This window comes from Rhea pennata, chromosome 5 (assembly GCF_028389875.1).
Source record: "Rhea pennata isolate bPtePen1 chromosome 5, bPtePen1.pri, whole genome shotgun sequence".
NCBI lineage: Eukaryota > Metazoa > Chordata > Aves > Rheiformes > Rheidae > Rhea > Rhea pennata.
The window spans coordinates 69,362,616-69,375,158 of NC_084667.1; positions in this window are offsets into that span (position 1 = coordinate 69,362,616).

Here is a 12,543-nt window from a genome sequence, read left to right on the forward strand (position 1 = left end):
TCCTGGAGTAATCACGGCTCTGTGTGCTTGTTTCTCTTCTGGTCCTCCAAATGCTGGATCCAGCAGGGTTGTGTCACCACAGTACTGAAGCTCTGTCCAGCGCTGCTGGATTCCAGCTGCAACTGCATAGAAAAGATGAGCCCCATTACAGATCCTGCCACAGTTTTTATAATTGCTAAATCTTCAGTATCTTCAGTGTCTCAGAGGTGGAATATAGTAACGATCTCTCTATCGCATTTTTCCAAATAACTGATTCATTCATTTGGAGTCATTCAGATGTGGCAAGGGATTTTCCTACTGGTCCAAAGTATAAGCAATCTGTACTGCAGGACATGCTTTATAATCTGCTGGAAATATACTGATTTGCTTGCATGTTTTGATCAACATCTCTGATGGTTTTCCCTAATTTTTGTGACTGAATGAGTTCTGCTTTTCTTGCATGAAGCAGAAAGAGACACAGAGGCAGTGAGCTGCATTATGGAGAGCACCCCCCAACCCATAGTCATTAGTTACTAGGAAATTATTAATCACTAAATTAATTTTGGAATTGCAAGTTGCATATTCAAGATCCAGTGTTAAAAGTTGCTCATACTTTTGAAATACTCTGAAATAGATCCCCAAAATAAACAGAAACAAATGGAAGGAAGAGTAGTTTAGAAAAAAAGAATCAAACCTCTATGGGAAAAAAAGGAGAATTTAAAGAGCATGTGTAGAAGTTAAATATTTATTACAAGGATCTCAATAATCTGACCTGAGAAGTGCTGTTTTAAGGCCACCAGAAACCCAGTTCCTTGAGGAGCCATGTGCTTTAACACTAGTAGATAGGTGTCCACAGAGTGGGTCACCTCCCTCTGCCCAAAGCTGAGGACAGCCAGGACAAGGCTGAAACCTTTCCTCTGCTTTTAGACTCATCTTCTCCAGTTATCTGCATAGAAGCATTGCAGGGAGGCATCTTCTAACTACACCTGAGGTTGGAGCCTTACTGCTTTGTTTGGAGGGCGAAAAACCTTTGGTAGCATTTGGGGGAAATCAGGCTGCCAAAGAGAAAAGCATTTTTATTGTGAAGGACAGCTAATAATATACTTTCTTAGATGACTGCAAAAGGCTCTGTGGAAGAGCTGGATCTATTAGACACAGATGTATGAACAGCTGGGGACTGCTCAGGAGTCATCTGGGTCTGATGCAGCCGTGGCAGAAGATGTCCCTTCTAATCCTACTCCAGCAGACAAAGCAGGCAGCCTCCTTCAGTCAGGGCACCCACATCCCAGCTGAACTCATCAGCTGGCAGGAAAGGGAGAACAGAGTTGTTTCTTGACAGCACATTAAATTAAAACATACTTTTTGCCTAATTCCTTGTGTACCTGTCTCTGACACATCACTATAAATAGCAAAGAAGAAGCCAGCTTGATTCTTGGGTCTGTTTTCATCACACTATGACTCATAACAGTGCTAAACCTCAAGCATTGGCTGTGCTGATTTTTAAATAATATTAAGGAACAAGCAGTCAAGGCACTTCTGAACTTCATAAAATTGAGCTAAGTTATGTTAGAAATGCTACTAGGGCCTTTGGTGTATGAAAAACAAAACTAGAAAATTTCTCAGGGTGGCTGAGACAGACAGAGTGCATTTCCAGCTTTTTTGTGACTCATGCAAAAGAAGCAGACTGCTTATGTAACAAAATATCACTTACATTTCTTATTATATTTTAACAGATATGACTTTTTTCGGGTGATGTCTGCTGGGCTACGTGGGAGTGCAGAGGGGCAGACCGCAAGCTGCTCCCCATGCCGTGTAGCCTGTAGGACAGCCTTGCATGTCCCTGCGTACTGGCTGGGAGCTGCTCACAGACCAAAAAACGTGGGGCAGCAGTACAATAACAAGGGTTAGTGCACCGAGAAAGGGCTAGTTCACTCTTACTTCAGAACAAAACCTGAGTAAAACTGCTGTATCTGTGCAAAGGTCTTTATCTTTTGTGTATCAACTTCGTGTACATGTTGTTCTTATGCTGCTCACAGCAGATTTTGGTCTAGTAATCCCAAGTTTTGCACCTGACTTCTCTCGAGTGCTAAAATGTAAATGACCTCTTTGCTGGTGTGCTGGGTGCTACATGGCAAGGGCAGTCCAAGAGGGAGAGTTAAATCAGTCTTTTTCCTGTATTGGAGCTTCTCTGAGACTCTGAATAATAGGAAACGGAAGTATCTGGCCTCTAGAATTAAAACTGTTAGAAGAACACTGATACGGATGAGAATTTGGGGTTAGGTAAACAGCAGGGCTCACACTACTTCTCTTCTTATGGTAGAGATTTTCCATGGTATTTAATGAAATTGCACATCCAGGGAGAAAGAAAGCACATAAAAATACTCTAAGTATAATTGGGGACTTTCATATCTCAGTTTAATTCACCATTCATAGTATCAGTCATCAGTTTAGCTTTTAAAGGGTTTTCTTTGTTTCCAGTTCTGCCAGGCCTTCATTGTGCCCACACTGGAGAAGATTAGTGTAGGTATCGAGGCCAAATACTGTGAAATCTCCAATTTTTCATAACGTTCATCTATTCCTCCATGAGTTCTAATAGATGTCTTTTTACACCCAGCGCTTTGTTTCAGTTGTACTGACAGTACTGAAATCAGAATGAGGAATTCACAGGGAGATTGTAAAGTATATAGCTTCATCCAGGACTGGAACTGCTACTTCAATGTGTCAGTCTTTGAAATAATATTAAAAAAAAAAAAAAAAAGCTTTTCTAAAAGATATGACTTGTTTGAACAGAGTTTCTTGTGTGGGAACATGAAAATTAACAAATGGGAATAGTTTCATGCAACATGTAATTAAACTGTACAACTTATTATCATAGGGAATTGCTAAGGCAAATAGTTTATACAGAATCTGAAGCAAGGAAAAACACATACAAATAATAAGAATACCTGGTTTTCCTACCTACTGAACAGAATTTTGGAAGTCTCCACAACAGAACTACACAACTAGATCATTTTTGGTTTGCTTTCCCTGAAATAGAAAAGTGCTTTTATTTTGATTTTTTTGCATTTATATTTTGAAAGAAAATTCAGTACATACTAATTTAAAATGCAGGATTTGGGGGGGGGGGGGGTGTTTTTTTTCCCCATCCTTGAGTAGCTGAACTGAGCCGCTTCTTAAGATTTTTCCTTCCTTCTGCCCCTGCTCCAGCCTGGGTAGGCAAATGTAGCAAGATTCCTGAATTTACATTCAGTGATCTGAAGGTCACTTTTCAATGAATTAAGATACTTTCAGAACAATTTTACCGACTTCTTTATATTCATTTTGTGCTTTGGTTACTAATCTTGGCCCAGGCCTCAGATGGGGGTAGGACACCCCTGTGTCTGCCTCAGGGCTCAGGAGCCGGGTGCTGGTGGCTGCTGGCAACACTGCGCCTGACCAGATGGGCTTGAGCCCTCAACAAGCGCAACAAGTTTTATATTTTTAATTAAAAGATTACTGCTAAGAGTTCCTAAAAAAAGTAGTGGCGCATTGTACTCAGCCTTTGAATATACTGAAGTACTTTACTTCTGAACATCATCTCTCAACATACAAAGTAATGGAAATGCTTGACATTTAGGGCATAATCCAAATGCTAAGAATCCTTATTTTCTACCTTGCTGAATTTAGCCTGTAAGGATTATATAGCAGATTTTCGGCAGATTGGAAGGAAGGAAACAGCTTCCATATTTTAATATGGAATAGTTTTTCAGACATAGTTTATGTAACTCAGGAGTTTAGGAGTCTGCTAATGTAACAGTTAAATAGGATTTGAAATTAAACAGTGATTCATACTTTCTGAAAGATTTATAGCTCCAAGTATATTAATTATGACAAACTGATTACTTACAGCATTTTATAGTACTTGTAGGGAAAGGTATTTTGTGGCTTAAGCAATACATTCCCACTCACTTCACTGTAGGTCTTCCTCTTACTGTAGTTTGCATTTTGAAAAATTATTATTTCTAGTTAGAAGTTAAGAGGTAAAAAAGTGGTCTTTATTTTTATTTTTCCTTCCTTTCAAAAAAGGTTTATTTGAAATGAAAAAACAGTACTCACTTCCTGAATGATTGTGGCCCTTCTTGATAACACATTTCACATTCTTCTCTCTAGTTTTCACCTTTTCATATAATTACATTTAAAGACGGTTTTCTGGTGTGCTAGTTCAGGAGAACCCTTAGCATCTCAGTACTACCACGTACGTTGCAGACAGTGAATTTATTTGTTTCAGAGGTAGTATTTGTCAGTCCCTCTGGTTTAATCCTTGTCAGGATGACAGATAAGCCTTTGCAGACCCGAGCATATTGATTCTCATTGCAGTTATAAGGAGGGCAGGACCAGCAGCCAATTCTGAAGAAGAGAGGATGACTAAGTCAGGCACAGATGAGGTTTATGTCAGCACAGGTGTCCAAGGGCCTGGCCCCACCACCCTCCGTTAAGTACCTGCTCAGGTCCCAGCCTTCAGCACTTGCTTAGCAATCCCACAGCTGTGTATGGCAGAGAACGAACAAACCTGGCTCTGAGCATCGCCCCGGATAATTTTCTTTTTTCTTTTTCTTCTTTTTTTTTTTTTTTTAATGCTTAAGCTGAAAAATGTTCTCAAATGCTCTCAAAATGAAAGGTAAATTGAAAATAATAAAAAAAAATACAAATGGAAAATTGATGAAAAAAGAGAAGGGGTCCTTCTGCATAGCCTGCTAAGTGCAGGCTCCTGTGCGGTGCTGTGGCCCAAATGGCAAACGCGACGCCTGGGAGTGCTGAACGCTGGGCACTGCCCGGCTCCGCCTCCGTGGTTCGGACCTTGGCGAGGGCTCGGGAAAGGCGAGGGGACGAAGGAGGTAGCGCCCTCTTGTTGGCTTGCCCAAGAGAGGACGACGGCAGCGCTGGCACGTCGCGTGCCTGGGGATGCTTTCCTCCAAGCACTCGCGAAGGTGTAGGCAGCTCCCCGGCTGAAACTGGCGTTCGGTCAAATCCAGATTGGAAGAAAACAAATTTATTTAAATCCAGATGATACATAATTTTGGGGACAACTTACTAGAGATTGCAACATCTGTAATTTTACCTTTCTTACCCTTCTACAGGCTTCTGACAGCTCTTTCTCACAACGGAGCAGCTTTTTCAGCACTCTGGGCCGGGACACCACGCTGGGCGGTATCCAAGCTGGGCCTGGGATCCCTGGAGGAGAGACAGCTGAAGGCATGGGCAGAGGGTATGGCCCCTTGGTCTGGTCCACCGGTGCTTCCCCTTCTCACCGCAGTCCAAGTCTGACCGTCACAGATTATGGGAACTGTCACCAGGTTAAAGTCTGGCCTTGCTCTGGTCAGAACAAGCCTATATATGTATCTGTGTAAATACCCCTATGGAATTGATATCTGGAAAAAAGAAATGTTAAGAAACACTAAGCGTTTCTAAAACTCTGCTGGCTCGGGAGCCAGGATGCCAAGGCCACAGTGCTGCTGTGAGCTGCCCCGAGAGCTCAGAGCCCTCGTGCCCGGGTAGGAGCGACATGGGCACTGGGCAGTGAAGCTGAGCGGCAGGAAACCCTCTCGGGGGAAATTCTTGGCCGCTGTTGTAAAAAGGCAATTTTTGCTTTTTGGGATTGCAGGGTCGCGTACGTGCTGGTGGGAGCAGAGCAGGCTGGAGGATGGGGGTGTGCATGGCAAGAGCCTTGCCAAGGTTATAGGAGAATACTCTTCTCTAGCTATGGCGTGGACTTAATTCTAAGGACAAGAAACTTCATTTGACCCATGAGTACTGGGTTCTTTTTCCATTTTTATGTAAGATATGAAAAATGCTCTTTCAGGCCTGCCTGGCTTGGTAATGCCCCAGTGCATGTTCTGATATTAGCGCCGTGCAGGGGGGCTGCCGAGGGACCTGCCTCGCCAGGAGCGCCTCACCACCCAGACGTTTCCACTGGCTTCTCCCAAGAGGGTGATGTAAAGGTCTTTATTCTCTCGCTCGTACATGCTCTGGTGCTGTCACAGATGGTCAGGAGGGACTTGTTCATTTTACTGTTTCTCATGCCTCCTGCCTTCCTCCAGGCCAGCCTGCTTGCAACAGATACCTATTTTGGCATAAAATTTTAGTGAACTATTTCTCCTTAACAAAACTGTAAAGCTAGAGTAGACTGATTCAATTAAACGTCTCTGTGGTAATGTTGCCTATTTTACACCTCATAGGATCTAAGTTTTTGACTTTCATAAAGCTCAAAAGATAAATAAAGAACCTCCTGTTACCTCTGCTGTAGGATGGGCAGAATGCTGGAAGTTGGCAAAGTCTGTGTACATGAATTTAAATTTGGCTACCAGGAGTTTCTGCTCCCTGTTTCAGAATGTTTCTATGATCTGATATTATGAATCACAGTATGCAAACATGAACGTCACAACATGGGAGCAAGAATCTTCTACTCTTTCTCATCCCAGCAGATTTAGATCCTTGTATGCCATGCAGCTGTTCTCACAGTTCAGTTCAGGCTGCCATATGGCAAAACATGTCCCTAACAATCCAGATTTCTGCTCTATTAGAAAGCAAAGTACTGTTCTGCAACACAGCAGTGGAATTTCAGTACTCCAAAGGAAAGCTGAGGTCAATGCAAAATGTTCAGGAAAAGAAGGGTCTCCCTCTTAGCCTAGAAAAGGGGAAATTTCCTGTTCATAAATCAAGCCAAAATACAGAAATGATTGAGATAGTAGGAATTCTGCACCTGCTGCTCTTCAGAGTATTTCTGCCAATTGTTGCATACAAATCTTTCTCAGTACCATTTTAACTTCTTTTAACCTAGGAAATCATCCAAGGTTTGCATCCCATGGGCTGTCTTCTAAGGGGAGATTGATGATGAATACAGATAGTTCTGGGAAGTGATCTTGTTTATAAGTGAGGAATAGGTGTCCAGCTGTGCTTTCCTGATTAGCAGAGGTTTCTAACTGCAATGAACAATCTTTTCCTCGTAATTCTGAGCTTCTTTCAGACCATCGCTCACTTCCCAGAGATCTCTTGCTGGGCATTTCCTCAGGTTCACATTCCTGGTTTGTGGTTTTCCATCACTTCTTGGCTAGTTCTGAGATACTTTGGTTATTTCTCTGAACTGGTTCCCACCACTATATTTGCATAACGGCAGTAAGGTAAGTGGGCCTGCAACAAAACATCTGTCTGAACTTCCTAGGAGAGAGCAACTATGTTGGAGAAAATGTTGTGGAAACTCCCACTTTCCATTAGAATGTTATTCTAAAGTAAAGTTTGTAACTAAGTCTTTCAACTGATTGCTCTGGATTATTTTCACAAGTATTCATTGTTGCCAACTACCTATTAGATTATTCAAAGCAATCATTTTCAGATTATGACTGTTTCTGTGCTGTGTATTAATCATTTACAATTCATTATTTCTGAACTGTGACTGACCACCTAAATTGAGTGCACTATTTCTGTCCTTCAATTAGGTAATTGAAATGCTCTTTAAATCAGAGTAATTAGCAGTATGACTTTTCAGCTGAATTATTATTTACCCTAAATTAATGGAAAATTCTGGGACTTGTGAGCTATTATCCCCTTTATTTGGTGGTGATCTGAATTCTGTCAGATAAAGAATGGTATGAATTTATGAATCATCTTGAGCAAACCTGACAGCTTATATTTGTAAAAATATTAACAATTCCGTTTTTTGATAATTCAGCTAACTCTAACATTTCAGAATATTTCAAACACAATTTGTAACCAACAATGCATGTTAGCTCAGAGCCCACAAGTTTAGTGTCAGCATACTAATGTAGTCTACACAAAATGGTGGAAATAAATAATTTTCATGCCTTCTACCTTAGTCAGTATACCAGTAAGATAATAGCTGATCAAATTAACTGATATGTATTCTGTATATGTTCTTTTGAGTGTCTCCGTGAATTTGTTTTGATCGTTTTTGTTCCTATTTTGTGTTCACATTGTGAATATTTTCCAGCAAATGATTTAACCATCCTTAGACTATTAAGCTTCTTTATTGAAAAAGAGATAATTTAAGTTCAGTTATAAATATTCACAGTGCAAATGAGACTTCATACCTTCAACAAAAAAGGAATGTATTGTAGGCCCTGCAGCGAATAGCTTCCAAAAAATGGATCTTCAAATTTTGTTCTTAAATTACATTCAGATACTTATTCAGCATATATTAAAACAAAGTGATTAACTTTCTGGATCGCCGTGGAATTAGTCATGTATTTAAAGCAAGCACCTATCTTTATAGGGTCGAGTCCTAGGTTTCTCTGTCTTGTAAAAATTGTCTGCAAGCTACTCCACATTAGTGCCATCTAATAAATTTGCTGCCTATGTCCTACTCAGACTAAAGACTGTTATTTATAAATTGTCTTATCGCTGTTTATGTCTTGAGAATTTCAGGGTACTGCATTAGTCCTGCTGAGAATACGAGATTTGCTAGACTTCATATCTCATCTGAATCTAATGGGCAGCCAGGGAGAAGAGGCAGGAAGGGAAACAAATGCAGTTTTATTTATTTCAGGTGAGCTGAATCTGGACAGCCTTTGGCTTTGGTGTAATGTTCTCACATGATTTTTACAGGTGATGACCACATGCGCTTGCAAATCTTGAACTGTTTTATCCTTTGTTTGATGAATCAAACAAAATGATCCAAAGAGGTTGTTGTTGTTGTTACTACTATTACTATAATTAATCTTTTTATTTAAATCTTTTTATTTAAATTATTTTCGCTGGATAGTCTGTAGTCCTGCTTAAAAGTTTGTCTCATCTGTGTTATGAAATATTCCAATCTCTCTCTCTCTTGCTTGCTCTCTCTTTTAGCTGCACAGCATGATAAGAAAGCATTGTAAAGACTGGCTATTCCTGTTTTGTATTCAGAACATGGGGCCTTACAAGAGGAAATGTCTTGATGTATCTGCTATTTTATTTTTAATGAAAACATTTCTTGCATTGAAAAAAAGAGGTCATTGAACATCTCTTAGAGTACAAATTATTGCATATGCACAGAAGATGGAAAAACACTAAGGATGGAGTTGGAGCACTAAATTCCCCACTCGATAGCACCTTTATAATATGCAAATAAGGTGAAAAGAAGCACCATATTGTTGTATTTGAAGCATATAAAAATGTCATCCCTGGGGCAATACCACTCCCCTGAGACTGTACACTGAAAAACACAGAAGTTTCCTCTTTGAAAAAGCTTTGTAGTGGAGGAAAAGTCACCCATGGACAAAAGACTAAAGGCTGTGATATACCAAATATCTTCCCCATAAGGGCTTGAGTGCAATGACAGCAGAGGTACCTCCAGAGCCTGAAAAAGAATTAGTTTGGCTCTCTCAGGAGTCCCTCCGGAGGTCCTTCTGCTGTTACTGCCTTTCCCTGCTGCAATTTGGTTGAACCTCTTCCTTTCCTGAAAGAAGGAAAGAACCAAAAATGGTGATTTTTTTTCGACAAGATTTGTTCAAATTTCTCTGTAACTGAAGGGGAAAATAGCATTATGTGCAGGAGAAAACTTAAGACAATTTGTAAATATTAACTTCCAGTTTCTCCTAAAATTTTAGTTCATAGGAACAGGCAAATGCTGCCTGGGGCAAATGTACTGAATGTGCTAGCAAGGATATCCAGGTACTGATATAAAGATGTCAGTGGAGTAAGACTTCTTGTTGTGGTGGATTAATATTTTCCGTGTACCTGTTGGTGCTGCTCCTCACTGAATAAAGCTCTGGCTGTTGCTTTCGTAGCTGCCTCCACGACCGCTCGTTGTTCACTGCGGGAGTAACGTGGCTGAATCGTTCCCGTATTGAACGACTGCAGGAGGAATTGAGGAGCCCTGCCAGCATTTACCCCGTTCCAAAATTCCCTCTCCCCTTCTGGCACCGTCGGGGCCAAACGCGATGCAGGCTGAGTGCTGTGGGCTGCGCGTGGGGGAAAACGGCCGCGGCCCAGCCAGCCCTCCTGCGCGAACCTGGCGTGGGAAGACGCGGATCCGCGGCTCAGCGCGTGGCACGGGCTGCAGCCCTTCCGCCTTCCCCGCTGGGCTGGCTGCTTCGCGGAAAGCGGCGCGGGTCTGCTGCTGAGCCGGCAGGAGCAAGCGCCGAGGCAAAGCAAGGCGGAGGGCCTTATCCCAGTCTCTAACTCCGTAAATCTGATGTCGGGGACAGCAGGGGTATAAGAGGCACTATATTAATCTAACATTTTTTTATTTAGGTTTCTGGCATGCCATATTGGATGGGTTAAAAGACTTCTGCCAAGGCCTATAAATCTACTTCCTGAGTTATTAATCAATTGAAGATTGCACATCTTAGTTCTGGTTTTAAGTGAAAGTGGAGAACAGCAGAAATTCACAGCCTTCCCAAGCTTGCTGCAGAGGTCATGTCCCACAAGGCCTGTCCTGGGCTCCAGCACCCAGTGTGATTCCAGAGGTAGATGCTGCTGCAGCAATTGTAACCCTTCTAGCAAGCAGTCTGTTGACAAAGGGTCTTAAAAATTGCACTTTTTTCAGTTTCAGGATCCTGGCTGTATGTGAAATGAGTGGAAAAAGGCTCAGAAGAAGAAAGGAGGACCTCCCACCGCTGGAGTGTGGGTGCTGAGGAGCAAGGTGGGGCTCTGGTGACTGGGAGGGTATGGGCGACGCGTTTCAGATGTTGCAGGCACCCGCTCAGCATGCTGCAGCCTCTTCTCTGGGGCTGTCGCACTTGCTCAGGCACTCTGTTCACTCACGCTGTCATGTTCAATGTTTCCCTCTTGGGAACAGAAATCAGCAGATTTGGCTTTCCAAATTGGCAGCGCTGAAACTCAACAATTTCTGTCTCAAGGACGTCTGAGGTTAGTCACTAGAGATGGAGTGACTCTCATGCTGAAGTGCCTTTTTTAGTATTAACAGTGTCCTAAAATATTTTTAGTATCCCTGTCCATGCCTGAATATGACTGTCACTTTTCTTTGAAGTTGATATGATATTTTCATTAAATATATTGGATTTTTCTCAATAATTTTTCAAGAAACAACCACGCTATAGCCTTCTATTGTAAAGACCTTTCTTACAAATTTCTGCCTATGTTTTTATAAATACACTGCCTTTGATAGGCTTTATGCAGAGTTCTGGGCTAGAGTTTGCTGTCAGTGCGTCGGTGAGGGACAGAAAACTTTGAGAACTTCAGTCCCTTTAGTCATGCTTGGAGTAATCTTGTCCTTTCCAAGAATGGTTAAATGTGCAGCTGCCAGCCCAAAACTTCGAACCGTGCTTGGTGAGGAGCCAGTGTGGAGCACAGCTCACGATCCTGCTAACCAGATGTGCTGTTTGCACTCTTCTGAGCTCACCCAAGGCACGTGGCATCACTCCAAACTGCAGTCTCAGAGCAGAAGAGATAATTTTAACATAAAAAAGAAAATCTCTTGGACATCAAATACTCCACAAACAAGTCACAAATCAAATTTTAATTCACATGGTTCCCTTCAGAGTATCCTCCTGCATACTGGCTGCTGTAACACATTAACAGAAAAATACTGTTCAGCTGCAGCAATTAGCTCCTCACATAAAACAAGATTTGGAAATCAGATGTTTGAAATCACCAAGTAAAAGTATCATGCTATATATAGCCCATACCATATGCATGCAGGCACATGCATGTGAGGGGCATGTGATGCAATGTGTAATTTTAAAGTACTGTATATTCTTATCAGATTGCTTATTTTTCAGCAGAATAAATCTATGTTAAAAAAATAAAGAACTGGCCTTGTGCTCTGAAAAAAAGTAGAATCTGATTTCACATCTTTCTGGTGAAGTACTTCTCATTTTTACGTTTGCTATTCCAGAGTTAGTGAAGTATTTTGTGTTGGTTGCCCCCGCTGCTGTCCCTGTATTTAAGATGTGACTGAAGAGGCGCCTTCCATCCTGACGCAGTCACTCCTGGTAAGTAAAGCTGGTTTTGTCATGCTTTCCTCTGGTCAGCCATGCACCAAAAATACCCTTTTAGCAGAGTCAAATCTCCTGATGCATCTTCTGCAGACGTAGCACACCAAACGGTATTTTGTCTCATGGCTAGAGGTCTGGTGTCCTGAGCCCACCACCGAGGCTGAGAGTGAGGCCGGTTCCCGCAAAATGACCCCGTTCAGGTTGCATCATCTGTGACTGCCCAGCTTTCTCCTCCTCTGTCGTAACTACCTGGCCAACCCACCTTTCCTCTGGCATTTTGTACGAGTTTGTTACTCGTTCTACCTAGCTCCGAGGAGCTGCTCCTCCTTCTCACGTCCCATCTTGCAGTGGGCTCCTTGCGTGCGTCTGATTCCCTGGAGGGAAGGCTCAGCAAACAGGTTTGTGTGTAGCTCCCTTCAAGTCAGGCGTTCATATGTTTTTTTCTATTCGTAATTCATTTTTTTCCATTCATCAGCACTTTTGCCACCATTTCTCCTCAGAGCGCTGGGTGCCATTTCCCCGTAACGCCACGTGAGCACCTTCACTGGGAACGCACGCAATTTTCCATTTACTCCTGCCTGCTGCGACCGGTGCTACAGAGCACTTCCACCTGCCCCTGGGAAGTTACTTGTCT